The sequence below is a fragment of the Xenopus laevis genome, chromosome 1L (genome assembly GCF_017654675.1).
Source record: "Xenopus laevis strain J_2021 chromosome 1L, Xenopus_laevis_v10.1, whole genome shotgun sequence".
NCBI lineage: Eukaryota > Metazoa > Chordata > Amphibia > Anura > Pipidae > Xenopus > Xenopus laevis.
Window position 1 is genome coordinate 35,984,875 of NC_054371.1, and position 18,309 is coordinate 36,003,183.

Sequence of the window (18,309 nt, forward strand, 5' to 3'; positions counted from 1 at the left end):
GGATTCTGAAGCAAGGGAAGTTTTTGTGAAAAACTCTGGAAGAAACCAAGGATGCGTAAACTAAGGTCTAATGACTAATTGATTAAGTGGGACTAAAACCTTGCTGTAAATTGCAAGACCTGTGCAGCCAGTGGTAGAGGCTGTTTGGCTAATGAACAAGTACTGTAAGTTGCTGTTACTTTGCTACACTGTTACACGTTACTTCTCTCTTGAAATCTCCATAGTGAACAAAACAAGATTTCTGTTTAAAGTTATGAAGTGTGGTGGTTTGTTATCTTCACATATGTTTGTTTTTTTTTATTTTTATAGACAGCTCGTAATATATATACTTAACCATAATTCCATGGGCTATAGTCCTGTCTATAGGCTATTTAAAAGAATTCCATACTTTAATTTTCTCTTTTGATATTGCCTTTGACAAGAGATTTTCAAAAGCTTTACCTGGGACTGCGTTTGAGTCTCTGATACTGGTTCTATAATAAACTCCTTTATAGAATAATAGTATAAGGTTCTGTAGGCCACACTTTTTTTTTTTTAATTCAAGTAAAGATCAGTAGGGGTAACGTGTCACCTATGCATTTTAACAAATCTTTACACACATATAGAGGCACATTTATTAAAGGTCGAATTTCAAATTAATGTGAGTTTTTTTAAACTCGAATATACTCAAAATTTGACTGGGGGGGTTATTTCTAAAAAAAAAAAACGAATATCTAAAACTCGGACGAATCTTACCGACTTGAAAACTCAAATCAAATTAGAATCAAATTCGACTAAACTTGATTCAAATTTTTCTCCGAAAAAAACTTGAATGTCAGGAAGGATTTAACTTTTCCAAATTGGTCCCTGGACCGCTCCCATTGACTTGACATGAACGTGGCAGATTTTAGGTGGTGACCATTCGAATTCGAATTAAAACTCGAGTTTGGATAATTCACAATTCGAATTTGAGAGTTTTGACCATCATTTTTTTTTTTAAATTCGAAATTTTCAATTAATTTTTTGCTGTTATTGGCCCTTTAACCCTTTGAATTTCAGCAATGGAGAATCTACAATGGAGAACTGCAAGTTCAGAATGCCAGCAAAGTAGATTTTATACTTCTGCATTCTGTTCAAATGAATAAAAAAGGTTTGCTAGGCAATGATCCAGAAAAGCAGTGTTGCCTGTTAGTCAAAGGGTTACATCCAATGCAGCCAGTACTGCTGAAGTAGATGCTGTGCTTTAAAGAAGGATATTAAATGCATTTTATTTATTAGAATTTTATTATAGAGAAGTTTGTATAACCAGCAAAGATTGATAATATACTTTCCAGGCCCTCTTCCAAATCACTAAAATAGTAAATAAAGCCAAAATAATAGGGATCGTAGTACATTGGTACCAATGAACCTTAGTTCTGTCTGAAAACATTTTATTTAGAAAACACTTTGCACTCTGCCCTTAGTCACTTCTCTATCATTTGTAACATTCAGTTTACAAATGGTTGGACTTACTATAAGTTAATTGCAGGCCTTGAGGACTAAACACATTGATTTAACAAAAAGGTGACATAAACACAATTTGGTACAGACAGTCCATTTTTATCAAGGAGTCCCCCGTAGGCTAAAACTGCAAATTGGCAGGTTTTAGATGGCGAATAGTCTAATTTTTAAAGATACAGTACATAAATTTCGATATTCGAATTTTCGAGTATTATTCAAATTTGAATTGAATTTGGACTATTCCCTAGTCGAAGTAAACTAAAATTAGATTGAAATTCAAACTTAAAAACCCAACTTTTTCAATTTGACCCTTGATAAATCTGCCCCTTCGTGTATTGGTTTTCATATGTGTACAATGCTGTTTTCAAATTGTATCACTTCTTGTACCTAGAACCATGGCCGGAACTAGGGGTAGACAGAGTAAGCACGTGAATAGGGTGCAAAACGTGTGCGGCGCCAGACACATACCTTTCACTGCTGCCTACCCCAGTCCGGTCTTCACAGTCCCGCTCGTTGTGCCTACAAGCCGGAAGGGCCATGTGGCCAGCAGGGTTGCCTGGGGCGCCCTGCTGCCATGGCACAGCCCTGCTTAGAACTTAGAAGTTGATTCTTACTTGATTCCCTTCAGCCCCCAGTAGAGCATGCTTTACATATTTCTCAGGTGGGACTTCAATTTAGGATGGAGGAATTCATAAAAATCTACATCCACATCTACTGAGGTATACCTCCGCCTCAGGCTCTCCAGCACCAACCACCTCTTCCAGCAAGTAGACTCGATAGAGGCACAACCAAATGGCAACTTCCTTTTTAAAGACAAGAGACATCTGACACCCCTGGCCAATTACAGAAGTACATAAACCTTTAGCCTCCTGTATTGGAAGCAATAATGTCATTATCTCCATTAATATGAGAAAATTTCTGTCTGTAATATTTGACCATGTTTATTCCTGTAGGGTGAGGAGGGAAAAGTCCCATCAAATCTTTTCATAAAGTGATATTGTTTAAAAGGTTTAAAAGTAAAATACAGTAAACATGGTACATCCTCTTTATCACAAACAGCATAGATGCAATTGCTTCAGATTATAAACGAGGTATGCAAATGTCAGAATATGGCTTTTTATTTTTCTTTAAATAAATTGGAAACATACAACAAAAAATAAGAAACAAAACTAAGCAGTTTTAGAGGTCAATCATTAGTCTCTCTTTATAAATATTTAATACTTTTTTCAGCTCCGCTGGATATATACACAGTTCTTTAGAGATAAGAATATTGTAATAAGATATTAAAATTTTATACAATGCCACAGCCGAGGTGATTGTCAGAATGCATGTGTGATTTTTTTTTTTCCCAGACACTTTGAAAGTTTGCTGAATTTGAAGAAATCTGCTTACAATAGGCATTCCAAGGCTTCAGCAATCATTATTTACAAAGCTGCTTGACGATGAATCAGTAATGTCTGTAGTTGTTCTAAAAAAAAATGGTCTTTTCTTCAATTAAAACCTAACACTTCATACTGAAAGCATCTTCAGTCATGTAAAAGAACACTTGTGACAAGGGAGGAGGTCTCATAAAGTTGTTTTTGTTTTTTTTTTTGAGCATGTTGTTTAGAACTTCTACGTTTTTATGTCTTCGCATTGTGCTGAAGTATAAAACCACAGGTGAACATTTCTTTCTGCTTGCAGTATGCTGTGTTAATCTTCCTTAGCCTTGCTACAGTTGTTCTAACCTGCAAATCTTAAGAAACACTGGTGAGAAGAGCAGGTAAGGAATCCTTCCTGCTTTATTGATCATATTGCATTGAAAAGTCTATAAATTAGACTGCTCTCATGGGAACTGCTGTAATTCATTGTACATGATAAAGGAGCTTGGTGCCTGAAGAGCACAAAATGCTAGAAGATATCTTGTTTGTTTCATTACCCAGCTGCAGAAAAATAAAATAACTTTATTATTTATTATTATGCTCAGTTTGAGCTATGTTAAGTGGTAGGCCATACAGCATGTAGAATATAGTGGGGTTGATTTAAAAAGAACCTAAAAACCACAAGGAACAGTGTTAATCAGTGTAACCTTAAAATGTAGCGCTTGGGTATGTTAAACCCTTTCGATTTGGGTATTTGCTTACAAACCTTTTAATTTGCTATTATGCCACTTTTTGAAAAGTGCCTGTTTCTGTCCTCCTCCTATATAATGCAATCATGCCTTCCGTTCTACTTAATGAACTGAGAATAAAAAAAGAGCAAACACAAGGGTCGTGTGTCTGACCATTGTGTCTGATTGGCCATTTTTTTTTTCGAATTTCGAGTTTTTGGGAATTTATGGGAGTTTTTATAAACTCCCGTAAACTCTAAAATCAACCCTTGATATATATGCCCCTAAGGATCAGATTTTTCAAAATGTGAGTTTAGAACTTAATAAATAAAAACTCCCCCACATAGCCTAATAAATACAGGATGCAGTCCTAAATATGATATCTCATTCATCTATAGACATGTCTTGGGGTGTAGTTGCCAAATGACCACAAGCAATATGTTTCATGTATTATTCTGTTTACCTATTTAATTCTAAATACTAATACTGTCAAGTTACTTACATGGCATGTGGATACACGCATGTGGATAGCAGTTCCTGTTAATATTACTTTCTTAAGCTATTACACTGCCTAAGGCATAAACCCTGGCATCACCCATTACCTTTCCCATCTGGGGGTCGCTTGTGTAGATAGTAATACTACATTTCTCCACACTTAAAGAGCCAAGGTTCATGTTATAAAACAATCTGTTTGGCTCTTAAAGGTACTTGCCCTTCACTAGAGCACAATTAACTTTCTGTGGCTTATCGTGTCCCCAAGGAAATCTTGGGTGAAGCAGGGATCTCATCTAGCCTCATGCCAGAAATACCTCTGATTGTAAGAAACCTACAAGCAGTGTGAGTCCTATTTCTTTCCAAATGCACAGGCATGCTTATTACTTTCATGAAACTACTGATGTTTCAAGTAATCTAACATGCAAATCGCAAATCAGGCAGGAAACTAGGCAGGGAACTAAGTAGGAAAGCGATTGAATGTAAATGATCAGTTTAATAATTTACAAAAAGCAAGGGGCGAATTTAAAATTGCCACTTTTGTTATAGTCCTGTTAAAGCAGTTTGACTGCCACTTGCTTAGAAATAACTGATGCTCTGGTAGTTATGATGTCCTACAAGCCTAGCAAAATAGTAAAGAGTAGTACAAGAGAAGCGCAACATCATCTATAAATGCTTCCATAGTCCTTTCAAATTTGGGAAAGATATAGTATTTTAGATTCATTTAGATTCAAAAATACATTATTTTTACAAGAATTACAGTAGTTACACAATACCATTCAGCCAAAGCATAAAAGCATTCTAATTGGTCTAAGGAAACATACAGTAGTTAGCTTAGCCCTTTATTGTCAGGTTCCATCTCTCAATTTAGCTTGTCAGTAACATTCCTATTTTTTAATTCAATTAAGGGCATATTTATTGTGCTGTGTAAAGCGAAAGGTGTAAAAAATCATTAAAATGGGATGAAAAAATCAAAAAAAATCATGAAAATCTGAATTAAGGGCATTTTTATTATGCTGTGTAAAGCAAAATTTTCAGGGAAAAAATGGTGTAAAAAATCGTGAAAATCCCCAAAAAATCATGAAAATCTGATTTTTTTTACTGTAAATCAAATTTTCTGGAAAATGTAATAATAAATAAGTGAAAAAAAATTTGATCAGAGTTTGCAGCAGAAAATATTGAGATAAATTCGGACTTAGATAAATAACCCACTTTAGTCTTTTTAAAGTTATTTGTAGATGTAATCGCAACCATGAAAGCAGTATCTGTATAACTCTGTCTGTTTTCAGGCTTTAACTCTTGAATTAGTTAATCAGCTGTGTATGTCCACATTGATATGGGCAGTGCCAGTCTTTGATATAGTTTTACTGTTTGTGTTCCTTTTACTTTAGTTTAATAATGATCTTTTTTGTGTGGCTTTTTCATTCATTTGCTTGGCTTTTTGTATATTCTGGCTCTTAGAAAGGGAACTGATTAAAACAAATACACAATATATGTGATCAATTTATTTTAATTTATACATCTATAAAATACATCTTTTTTTCATAATTAGGAAAATACTTATCAATGGTGCATTCCATGGGGAATTAAAAACAAGGTGAACTATATGCTCTACGTTAGGTTAATACCTCTAACAGAAGGGTCTGTTAGATACAATTTTAGACTCAATGCCTCAAGTTTGTGCTAAAACCCCATACAAGAAGCTTGTATTGCTGCACCTTTTGCTAATGTATGTGCACTGGCCAGGAACAAATATAACCTTCCACCATGCTTATAACTGGAATGTAGTCTGGGACCAGTAGTAACATGTTACAAAGCACCAGGGGCCAGGAGCGATACTACCCAATTTGCCGCTCCACGCGGCACCTTCAGCGCCAGACGGGGGGGGTCCACATCGCTAGTACAGAGAGCGCAATTGCGCTCTCTGCACTAGAAGAGCCGAATTTCCGGGTTGAAAACCGGAAATTCAGCTCTTAGTTACCAGGAGCGGCATTTTTGCCGCCCCTGGCAACCAGGGGGCGCTGCCTCGTTGGCGGAGCGTCCCTGCAAGGGGCCAGAAAAGTCCTGTTCCGCCTGCCTTCTGATACCTAGGAGAGGAGGGAATAGACTAGCATTATTGCATAAACTTGAAATGCAATGGATTCATAGATTAGACACGGTCTGGCCCAGGGGTTTAAATAAAGATTATACTCCGGCTATGTTTATATACCAGTAGGAGAACAGACAATGTGATATAGATCTTACTGTTACTGCTATGATGTATACAAATGTATTAAGAACTACTAATTAAAATATATTTATTTTTTTCTCAAGGTTATTGAACAATGATTAGATATCATAACATTCTGAGTGCTGAAACTACCTTCTGCACAGATTAAGCGGTCACAGAATGAAACACAGAACACAATGTACATATAAGGTAATGTTAAAGCGTCTCAGATCCTCTGATTTAAATGATATACTTAGTTTCTTTCTTTTTTAGCACTTGCTTTTCATCACTTGAGGTTGTTACAGATTCACATGGACACTTATTGGAAAGAAACTTTGTAACTTCTTTGGACATTATCACAGATATGAACACTATCAGGAATCAAGATGGGATTCTGACACACTGGTTCAGCTATTTTAAATTAAATGGATTGGAACGCATTGTGATATTTGTAATGCAATTAAGGATCACCAATGAATACTGTTGTTCCCACCCAATACCCTCACTGTTTCCCCACCCACATTTTACCTTATTTAACACAGAACAGTATGTGATTTCACAGGCTTGAGAAAGGGTCCTGCGAGGCCCGAAACGTTGCCACATGTTGTAATGGAATCTACCTCAGGTCTTCAAGATGGCGTCCAAGATGGCGACCACCTGCCTCACCACATGGCTCCTGCTGGGCACAGGTCTATGACCTCACCTTCTTCCCACTCCAGGATTGGTCGTCGGCGACGGAACGGACGCCGGCGTCAGAATCGGGCGCCAGCGTCGAGACGTCAGCGTGAGGACGCTGGCGTCTGCGTCTGACGCAAGCGCGTCAAAATTTGGCGCCAACCCAGAGACTATTTAAACATACTTTCCCTTCCAGTCCTTGCCCAACTATAGGTTCCTGCTACAGAGTTCCTGGGTGTTATTGTCTATTTTGATTCTTGTGTACCGACTTCTGCCTGTTCTTCGATTCTGCTTGTCTTCTGCCTGGTCTGACCTATTTGCCTGTATTTTGACGATTCTTTGGATAAACCCTCTTGTACCTTGAACCTGGTCTGGTCTCCTCTTTGGTCTACACTATTACTGTGCCTTCGGGCCCGTTACACATGTCTGCTCATATTTGAGCCAATAAAATACACTTCTAAATTTTACACAAATTGCCGTGTGCTGCAGTATATTGGATTTCTACGATCTCTACAAATGCCTTCTGATAAGAGGCATCAAAGGCAAAGGGGGATTTTTGTGGTTGGGGAGGCTACTTAAAAAGCATTTTCTACATAAATCCCTTCATAGTATCCTATGGCCAATTCCATGAATACTACTCCAGAACACAAGACAGTATGATTGCAGTGGCAATACCATGTACAATAATTTGCTATTCACATGACATTATAAATGTAGTGGCAGATCAAACAAGGGAAAGTTGTGCTCACCACTAATTTTTAAAACCATTAGGCGGGGGTTCAATGAGGCTGTGACCACGAAATACATATAGTCAACTACAAGAGTCCTCTGCACTCAACCCATTATCAATATATTTAAGACAGAGACATTTTGTGCATACTGCTACTGAAAAATGCCTTAAGGTGGCCATAGACGTAAAAATTACGATCTTTCTTGGAAAAGATCTTTCCAAGAAAGATCGTTTGTTTCAATACACACGTGTAGAGCTGAATCGGCAGATATACAGGTAGATATACGGGAAGAAACAATAGTATTCTACCTGTATCTGACGATTCGGCACTAACAATGGGCGATGTTTGGGTCCCTTCAAAGGCGCCCGATCAAAATTTTCCGTCCAGCCCGATCGATGAGCCGACCGATATCCAAGTCTTCTGCCGATATCGGTCGGCTCTTTTTCCACCATACACGCAACGAATATTGGACGAAAATTCGTTTCATACGATATTATCTGTGCGTCTATGGCCACCTTTAAGGTGGCCATAGATGCAAAGATCTGCTCGTTTGGCAACATCGCCAAACGAGCGGATCTTTCCCCGATATGCCATTAACAAACATGGCTATATCGGGTGTAATCTGATTGTTCGGCCGCATGGCCGAACGATCCGATTACGATGTGCCCTGGGTTCCGGCGGGATCGGTCGGGTCAAAATCAAACCTGACCGATCGACCAAACGACTGATCTCCGCCGGACGAAAGATGTCGGCACATGCCATACACGATCCGAAAATCGTACGAATCCTCGATTCGTACGATAGGATCTGTGTGTCTATGGCCACCTTTACCCTTTGAACAAAACAGGGATTGTCTGTCCATATATTGCAATATATTTAAGTTGGCCAACTACATCAAAGTCATCCCATATCTGGCCAGTCCTATGCTCAATTTTCATTTGATTCATTAAGAATTCTATGGTTTCATTATACATTTTATAAAGGGACTAAGTTTTACCTGCAACTTACTTGCTGCTTTCAAAGTAAACCCCCATACTTGGCTGCCCTTTTATTAGACCCTAGTGGGATCACCTGACTATAGCTGGGAAGGGTGGGAGCTACAACATGGAGCTGGTCACTGCTCCTGTATAACTTATAGTTAAAATTCGCCAGCAAAAATTTGCCAGCGTAAAAAAAAAAAAAGGACATCGGCGTTCAAAAAAACAGACGCCGGCATTAAAAATTCTTAATGAATCAGATGAAAGTTGAGTGTAGGACTTGCCATAACGGAGATGACTTTGACGTAGTTGGCCAGCTAAAATATATTGCAATATATGGACAAACAATCCCTTATTTGTTTAAAGGGTAAGGCATAGGACCGGTTATCAAAAATGCTTGGAACCTGGGGTTTTTTGGATAACAAAGCTTTCCTTTATTTTGATCTTCATACCTTAAATCTACCTAAATAGTTGGCCAGCTAAAATATATTGCAATATATGGACAAACAATCCCTTATTTGTTTAAAGGGTAAGGCATAGGACCGGTTATCAAAAATGCTTGGAAACTGGGGTTTTTTGGATAACAAAGCTTTCCTTTATTTTGATCTTCATACCTTAAATCTACCTAAATAAATAGGCTGGTTTTGCTTCCAGGAAGGATTAATTATATTTTACAAGGTACTATTTAATATTCACAGAGAAAAAAAAATCATTTTTACAAATTTGGATACATTTTATTTATCCAAGATAATTTGGATAACATGGGAGACACCCTTTCTGTAGTTCGGAGCTTTCTGGATAACGGGTTTCCAGATTATATATTTATTGGTTGGATCTGTTGTTTTTAATCACCAAACACTGTACTGCCTAAAATGTTTACTTTTTTGTTTTTGATTGCATTTTAGCATTACAATAGGACCTATGGTTTATAACACAAAGGGGCCCATTTACGAAGGGTCAAAGTGAATTTTTCTAATTCAAAAACTTCGCATTTCAAAGTAATTTTTGTGTACTTCGACCACTGAATAGGCCAAAATTCGATTTGAATTCAAAAAACTTCACAAATTCGACCATTTTAAAATCGTAATACTGTCACTTTAAAAAACTTTGACTTCGACACTTCTCCACCTTAAACCTGCCGAATTGCTGTTTAGCCTATGGGCGACCTCCTAGAACCTCTCCGAGTCTTTGGCTAAGTTTTTAGAAGTCAAAGTTTTTTTTGTCGAACGATTTTTACTTCGCCGAAAATGGCTGTTTTTGATAAAAAAAAATACTTCGCCTATCAAAGTATCAAATTCGATAGTCGAATTTCGAAGTTTTTTAACTTCGAAGTTCGACCCTTAGTAAATGTGCCCCCTAATGTGACAACAACGGGAAACACGCTCTTCTATTTTATCTATTGTTTCATATACTTCGGTGAAATTAAGTCAGTTTAATGCTTCACAGTTTATGGCTGTTAACACTGGTTGCTATGGCAACCAGCAAAGACTTTTTGGTGACAATCCTTTGTGGTGGGGGCGGATTAAATTCCGTTTCAATTTAATGTATAATATCCCAGAACACAAGAATGAATTAACACAGTGCCATTTTAATGTATAATAGTCAACGGCAGGCTAAATACAGTGCCAATGTTAGGAATATCTTTGTCCTGGACATTCCATGTAGGAAATTCTAAAATGGTCTTGCCTTCCCAAGTCTCCATTAAAATCCACCTATGAAGAGACATCAAGTAGAATTTTTGTATAAACAAATATGCAGTAAAAGTCTCTGCCAAGTTTGTTTTTGTAAATGCATTAATTGCACGATGTTCTGTTTACATTATTTATATTTAAAAATCGACATAATGGACTGGCAGACGTTTCAGATATTTCAACAATGCCATTTTTTAAAGGAATGAGCCATTTAGGCAATTAACAGAACTATTCTAACAATCCATGGGAATTACATGTGATCAATAATGGATGGCACATATGTAATCAAGGATATTTTCTATAATATTCCAAGCAATGCAAATGGGGCCATTTGTCAGTTTCATTGCAAACCACACTTTATTATGAAAGGAAACATTTTCCTCTAATTGAATGTTTTCATTGAGTAGGTAGTGACTTACTGTCAGAATGTAATAATATGTATGACTGGCAACAACCTCTGAATTATAACACCAGGTCACCTCAAAGAGCATTAATATACAATTCTCTAAAAAGGGACATACTGTAATGTACTGGTGTGAATATTGATAATAATGTTATTCTGTCTTTCAATCAACAAATGCAAGGTTACAGAAGCTGAATAGAATTTGATTATACATTTTTGCCAAATTACTGCCCTGTATGTTCTGTACTATCCCCTCTAAGCATACAGAATCCTCAATTTGAGAATGATAGAGTGAAGAGAAATGTAAGTTTATAAACTATATTTTATACAGTTCTTGTAAGGTGTCACTTGACCTAGGAAATCTATGGTGGACAATTTTCAAACCTGAAGCAAGTGATTCCCCATCCGATGCTCAGGTCAGGGTCAAGTTGGAGATTTGAGACAGATTGGCGCAAATTTACTTATGGTTGAATATCGAGGGTATCGATATTCAACTGCCGAATTGATATCCTTCGACTTCTAATATCGAAGTCGAAGGATTTAGCGCAAATAGTTAGCGAAAAATCGTTCGATCGAACAATTAAATCCTTCGAATCGTTAGATTCAAAGGATTTTAATCCATCGATCGAACGATTTTTCTTCGACCAAAAAATGCTTAGAAAGCCTATGGGGACCTGCCCCATAGGCTAACATTGACTTCGGTAGGTTTTAGGTGGCGAACTAGGGGGTCGAAGTTTTTTTTAAAGAGACAGTACTTCGACTATCAAATGGTTGAATAGTAGAACGATTTTTAGTTTGAATGGTTCGATTCGAAGTCGTAGTCGAAGGTCGAAGTAGCCCATTCGATGGTCGAAGTAGCCAAAAAAAACAATTAGAAATTCAAAGTTTTTTTTATTCTATTCCTTCACTCGAGCTAAGTAAATGGGCCCCTTAGTCTAGTTAGCATGTCACCACACCAGTAATTTTAATGGAGGTATTTAGGAACAGTAGATAAACCACTCAGGAAAAAAACATAGAGGATCAGGTTGGTCCCAGGAATTGGAGGAGCTGCAACAGCACTAACATTGTGCAGTGTGGTCTAATATATAGGTTAGACATCAGGGGAATCCCCCTCAATAGCATGTGGCATCTCTACAGTGTACTTTATTTGGTGGAATGGTAAGACTTTGATCCGAATGGTTAGTGGCAAGTCGGGAGATGGGAAAGTCAGACCTTAAATTGATTTGTACGATCGGATCTTCTTTCTGTTATATCTGTTTCTTACAGGACTTTGGAATAGAACTTTGTTGAGTAGCTTAGTATTCAAATGCATGGTTGCATTAATTTTACTAACATAACTGCTTACACGAGAATCACAGATATATGATAATTTTATAATTAATATGGTTAAATGTTCCATTTGGTAAGTTTAGTGGTGCCATTGGGATTGGTAATGTTCCAAAACTCTGTAAATTAAAGTTCTGTGAGTGCTATAAAACATACAGAATTGACCCCTAGATGTGAATTAGTATGATTTATATCTTTAAATTCTGCTTACGTTATTCAATTGGAATAATTTGCACATTATTATGAGGCAAATAAAGTGATCTTTTCTGGAGTTTCATCCAAATAGTCACTATGGACTCATTTACACCTTACTAAGAGCACACTTCAATCAGTGAATTGTTCTTTTTAAACTATCAATCATCACAACATCAAGAAAGCAAGACCTTTATGTATTAATATGCCAATAAGGAAATTCAGATTTAACAGAACAGAGAAGTTTAAAGTAAGTGAACATGAGTTTAATTTATGTTATCATAAAACTGGCAGATTTATAATATTATAACCCACAATGTTAGAGCAGTTCACTTTAAGGAAATTATATTTCTGTATACATGCCTGTATTATATTAGTATGAATTTGATTTTTCTTTAACCCCATGGCCATGGAGTATTTACGTACACAAGACCAGTAAAGGCAAATACCTTGGACAAAATGGTACTGTACCAATCATGGAATTATGTAACAGATTTTTTAAAAAAATCATCAGATTAGAAACACTCCAAATACATAAATATTTGCAGTTGTTTTCAAATTTGCTTGGTTATGCTGGCCCGTATTAAAATATACACTGTATATAAATATGTATTTTTGAGTCCTGTGGCTATAATTTGCATAGCTTGTTATGAAATGAGAGAAAGAGAAAGGGATGGGGATATTTTATATATTAAAATGTTTTTACTATTTCTCTCTCTATTTTTCTTTTTCTTCAGTTATAGTGATATTTGCAACATTGCAGGTAGTAGGTTTTCCTAATGCAAGTCTTTGTTTATTTACCTCCATGCTGATGACATCCCATAGTGCCCAAGGATGTTTCTTAAAAGATCATTAACAAATACTTGGAATACACGCAAGGGATGGCATGGCTAAAACAGCATCCCTGGGTGCTCATAATGTCTATTCTTGTTGCAAAGGCCAGCATCCATAAATTGCCCTCATGGATCCTGAGTAGATTAAAGACCACATAAAGCGTGATCTTGAATTAATTCATTGATACTTTTAGCCAATCAAAAAGTATAGAGATGAAGGGAAGAGGATAATGATTTGTGATTATAATATTTGTAGTTCTCTATATTCTTTGCAAGGTTGTAGGCCTCCATCCTTTTTTCAACAAAAAAAGAAGAAACTGGCTAAATAAATGCTCACTTTAGATAGTTTTGGATGCACTCTTTGGCTATGGGAGGAATGGTCCTAGTAATTCAACTTTGGCTCCCGCACACCGTCCTATAATTAGCAGAATTATACCTGGTGCACAAAGGTAGAGGATCCGTCGCCTCTCAAACAGTCTAGCAAAAAGAAACCCAAGGCACACAGGGTCAATGCAAGCATGCTGCCATGCGTGTTTATTGCGAAATGCACCTTTTCAGGGTCACGCCCCCTCTCATGCTTGAGAAAGGGGCATGACCCCGAAACATTGCATTTCGCAATAAACACGCAAGGCAGCTAGCTTGCCCTGTGTGCCTTGGGATTCTTTTTGCTATGAATGGTCCTAGGGCATAGGGTTTCTGCTGATTTTTTTTATTATAGAACACATCTAGTCTTCTAATCAACAGACAAGCTAAACTTGTAAATTTGTAGAGGCCACAGACAAGGAATCAATAGCTTGGGCAGGAAAAGATGGAAGCGGTAAGAACCCCAAGATGAAATTTGATTGAGAGATAAATTGATAATTAGAATATGTAGGAGTATAAATGAGGGACAATTCCCTAATAGTATCAGAGATGAGTTCTTGTTGCCTGACAATAGAAAAGTACATCTAATTTGAAAAAATCAACAGGGATGACTTTAGAATTCAACTCAAACTGGACTGAGAGTGTCAGAGAGTTCTAGCCAGAAGTGTCACCCAAGGACACTTAATCATAAGCTCATTGATTGAGATCACAACTCGAATGGTTTCTAATTTCGGCGAAAAAAACTTGAATCACTGTTAATGAATGCTATTAACATCTTCAGATGGTTGAAGGGACCTCTGCCATTGACTTCTACATGACTTTGACAGGTTTTAAATGGTGTATTTTTGGATTCGAGCTATTTCCAGCCTCGGGATATAATAAATCTCAAAAAATTTTAATTTGAGGGTTTTTTTAACCCGAAAATTTGAGTTTTGACTGAAAAATACCCTTGAAAACTCGAATTTTTCTGGTTAAAAACAACTCGACCTTTGACAGTGCCATGTACTATATTTATGAGCAGTAACATCAAAAAAGTGTTTATAATACAATTATAATGCAGTGTTGCCCTGCACTGGTAAAACTGCTGTGTTTGCAACAAAAACACTACTATTGTTTATATAAATAAGCTGCTGTGTAGCAATGGGGGCAGCCATTTAATGGAGAAAAGGCTCAGGTTACACAGCAGATAAGCTCTGTAGAACATAATTATGTTATCTGTTATCCGCCATTTAAACTGTGCCATCTAGACTTTTTTTTTTAATTTCCGCCATTGCTACACAGCCGCTTGTTTATATCAACTATAGTAGTGTTTCTGAAGCAAACACATCAGTTTTCCCAGTGCAGGGCAACACTGTTGCTTTACTGTTCCTTTAAAATTGTTAGAATCACAAGTCACAACTCATAAAGATTAACTATATGCAGTGCTTCAGTCAAGATTGACTGATTGCTGACGACAACTATACAAATTTGCATGTCATTATAAAAAGAAATATATAAAAACAACCATTAAAGGCATTGTAAAATCAAAAACATTTTTGCACAGTGAAAGAAAACTATTTTACAATATTCAAATAACAAATTATAAAAATAACTTTAAAAGCATTGACATTTTTAAATAATGTTAACGGGAAAGTTGTTTGAAGTTATTTTTATTCTTTTTACTTGTGTTTTGGTCTAAGCACATTTACCCAGTAACACTATGTAAGATATATGCTGATATGGTGGGACACTTGTAATTAATGAAACATTCAGCGGTTACTCTACTGTCATATGTGATCTGTGAACTATTTTTATTGTGTATTGATGTGAAAATGTATATGAAGTTTGCCAAGAGTATACTTCCACCTCCAAACCATTGAGGGGAACATATTTCATTTTCTGACAAGAAGAGGAGTAATTTTTTCACCTTGCATACATGATGTTATGGTTATTTTGAGCCACTGGGTCGCAGGTTATATATTTAGTTCCAAATTAATCATACCAAGAGCACACATAAATATACAAATAAATAAAAGAATGCCTTTGAAGAAACCTTTTGAGATATGTGATTGCTGTTTATTGTAGGCATGTAAAGTCAGAGCAGCCAAATGTTTTCTCAGTAAGTTGGTTGGGGATAGGATCAGAGATGAACAGGAGTGAGGTAGCATGATGGATAGATACATATTCATGTTTCATGATACATATACATGATTGTCTATGCTAAAATCCATTAGTCTGGATGGATGACAAATATTGGAAAATGTGGAATATGAGATTCAGCCAAGCAAGTCTCAGGGCAAAATTGGCTAATGTGATTGTTTATGTTGATGGCCTTGTTCCATCTTAATCTTAGGGCACATTTAACAAATATAGATGTTTTAATAAATGCTTGGGCCACTGGATTGTACAGACTTTTTTGTATTAAGTCAAACAGTTTGGCCTCACATATAAGACACTGCGCAGTTCAGTGAACCAATATTAGATCAGTGGTCAATAGTTGTTAATGTATGGAAACTTTAAAGCAGTGTCAGACAGAAGGGTTTGGCAGCAGGCGGGGTAGACCAAGGGAACAATGTATTTGTTCAACTTGCACACTGCTCTTGAACTTGCTGAGGTATACCTGCTTCCCACAAGGCAAAGGACTTCATACTAAGTACAGCCTTGCTTTCAGATCATATGTAGCAGCATACTCATTTAGTAGTTTAGGTTGAAAAAGACAAAAGCCCATCAAGTTTATTGATATTGTGCAATATAAATAAGCTGGCCAAGTACAGTATGTCAGAGTCATCCCATATCTTGCCAGTCCTACACTCAAATTGCATCTGATTCATTAGGAATTCTATTGATTCATTATACATTTTACACAGGGACTAAGTTTTACCTGCAACTTACATGCTACTCTCAAAATAAAACTCCCAAACTTGTGTAACATCCTCTTGGCGACCCCCCTGGTGCCAGGGTTGTACCAATCTTACCAACTCGGGTCCTGAGTCCCCTTTGCAAGGTGAAAGGGTAGTGGGAATTCTTCTCATGGCAGTGCCTCCAACTAATTCAACACACACTTTACTTTATGAAAATATCAACTTTATACAAAGAAAGTGCAGATTAAAGGTTAAGTAAAACTGTAAAAGGTACAAATATACATTCAATAGCATGACCACTACCCTGGGAACCCTGTAACAGTCCAGTCCTGGCCTTCCCTACCAGGCAAAGTCCCGTACTACTCCATTGGCAGATACAGAGTCTCAGTCCCTTATCCCCAATGAGCACAATTGATCCCAGGTAGCGCTAGTGCACAATACCTCCGGACTAGGTACTTGCTTCCTCGTGGCAAGCATCTACAAAGCCTGTGTTACAAATGGAAACCATCCTGGATACTCTCTCTTTCTACCCTCCCCTGGGCACAGCTCACCCTGGGAATTCACACAGATGGGTAGGCTCATCCAGAGCTGGAGCAGGCATCCACAGCGATGAATCCATTGAAACACGTGCAGCTTGCTTATTCCTCCATACACAGCTCCCAACACTGTCCATAGTGCGAGCACACTGTTGCTGAATCCATAGCTGAACTGTGGCTCCCAAACTGTCTATAGCACGAGCATTCCACATCCAGTTTTGGAACTATCAGGGGGCCTAATGGCTCCAGCGGGAGTAGTCAGGACCAAGGAGGAAGCAGGTCAAAAGTCTGAGTTTGCAGTAACAAAGGGGTTAAACAGGTAATCAAAGTCCAGGAAAGATTTCAGGAGGCAGGCAGAGTAAGTTCAAAAATCAGAGTTTCAGGCAGGGGTCAAGATCAGGATAAGCAATAATAACAATACCCAGGAACACCAGCAAAGGGAACCTATACTTGGGCGAGGATACATCGTCTTGGGTGCCCTTTTTGAATCCCGGCACTGCAGCACCCGTGTGCTCCATCTTAGATTGCCCGTGACCGCCGGGAAAGAAGGACGTGCCGATGGGCACTCCCGGCGGTCCTGACAGGAACTCAGGAGCTTCAGACCCTCCTGGTCTAGCTCCCAGGCATGGGGCTACCGCACCCCAGAGGCCTCCTGCCTCTACATCTTGACTGCTGAATTCACTCTCTCCTCCAAGAAGTAACATCCAGCAGTAAGACAGCAGAAATCTTTAATCCTGTGTCTGAGTACATGGCATCTCCTTTTATAGTAAGATGGTGCAGCAGCGACACCTTGTGGCAGCCTCTGGTATCTGCCATGCTGTGCCAGCACAAGGGCTCTCTCCCCTGACCAGCCCCTCGGAAACCCTGTGGCTAAAATCTATTTAAACCATGTGGATCAGACCAGAGGGGAATTAACCCTACAGGTCCCTACACTTGGTTTCCCTTTTATTAGCCACCAGTGGAATCACCTGACTATACCTGGGAAGGGTGGGGGCTGCAACATGGAGCTGGCCACTACTCTTGTATATACTATAACAAACAAGGGAAAGTTATGCTCACCACTAATTATTAAAACCATTAGGCGGGGGTGCAACAAGGCTGTGACCACAAAATACATATAGACAAATACAAGAGGTTCTCTGCACTCAACCCATTATCAATATATTCAAGACATCGAGACATTTTGTGCATACTGCTACTGAAAATGTGTCAGCCTTTAACCAAAACAGGGATTGTTTGTCCATATATTGCAATATATTTAAGCTGGCCAACTACGTCAAAGTCATCCCATATCTGGCCAGTCATATGCTCAATTTTCATCTGATTCATTAAGAATTCTATTGCTTCATTATACATTTTACAAAGGGACTAAGTTTTACCTGCAACTTACTAGCTGCTTTCAAAGTAAAACTCCCAAACTTGGCTGCCCTTTTATTAGACACCAGTGGGATCACCTGACTATAGCTGGGAAGG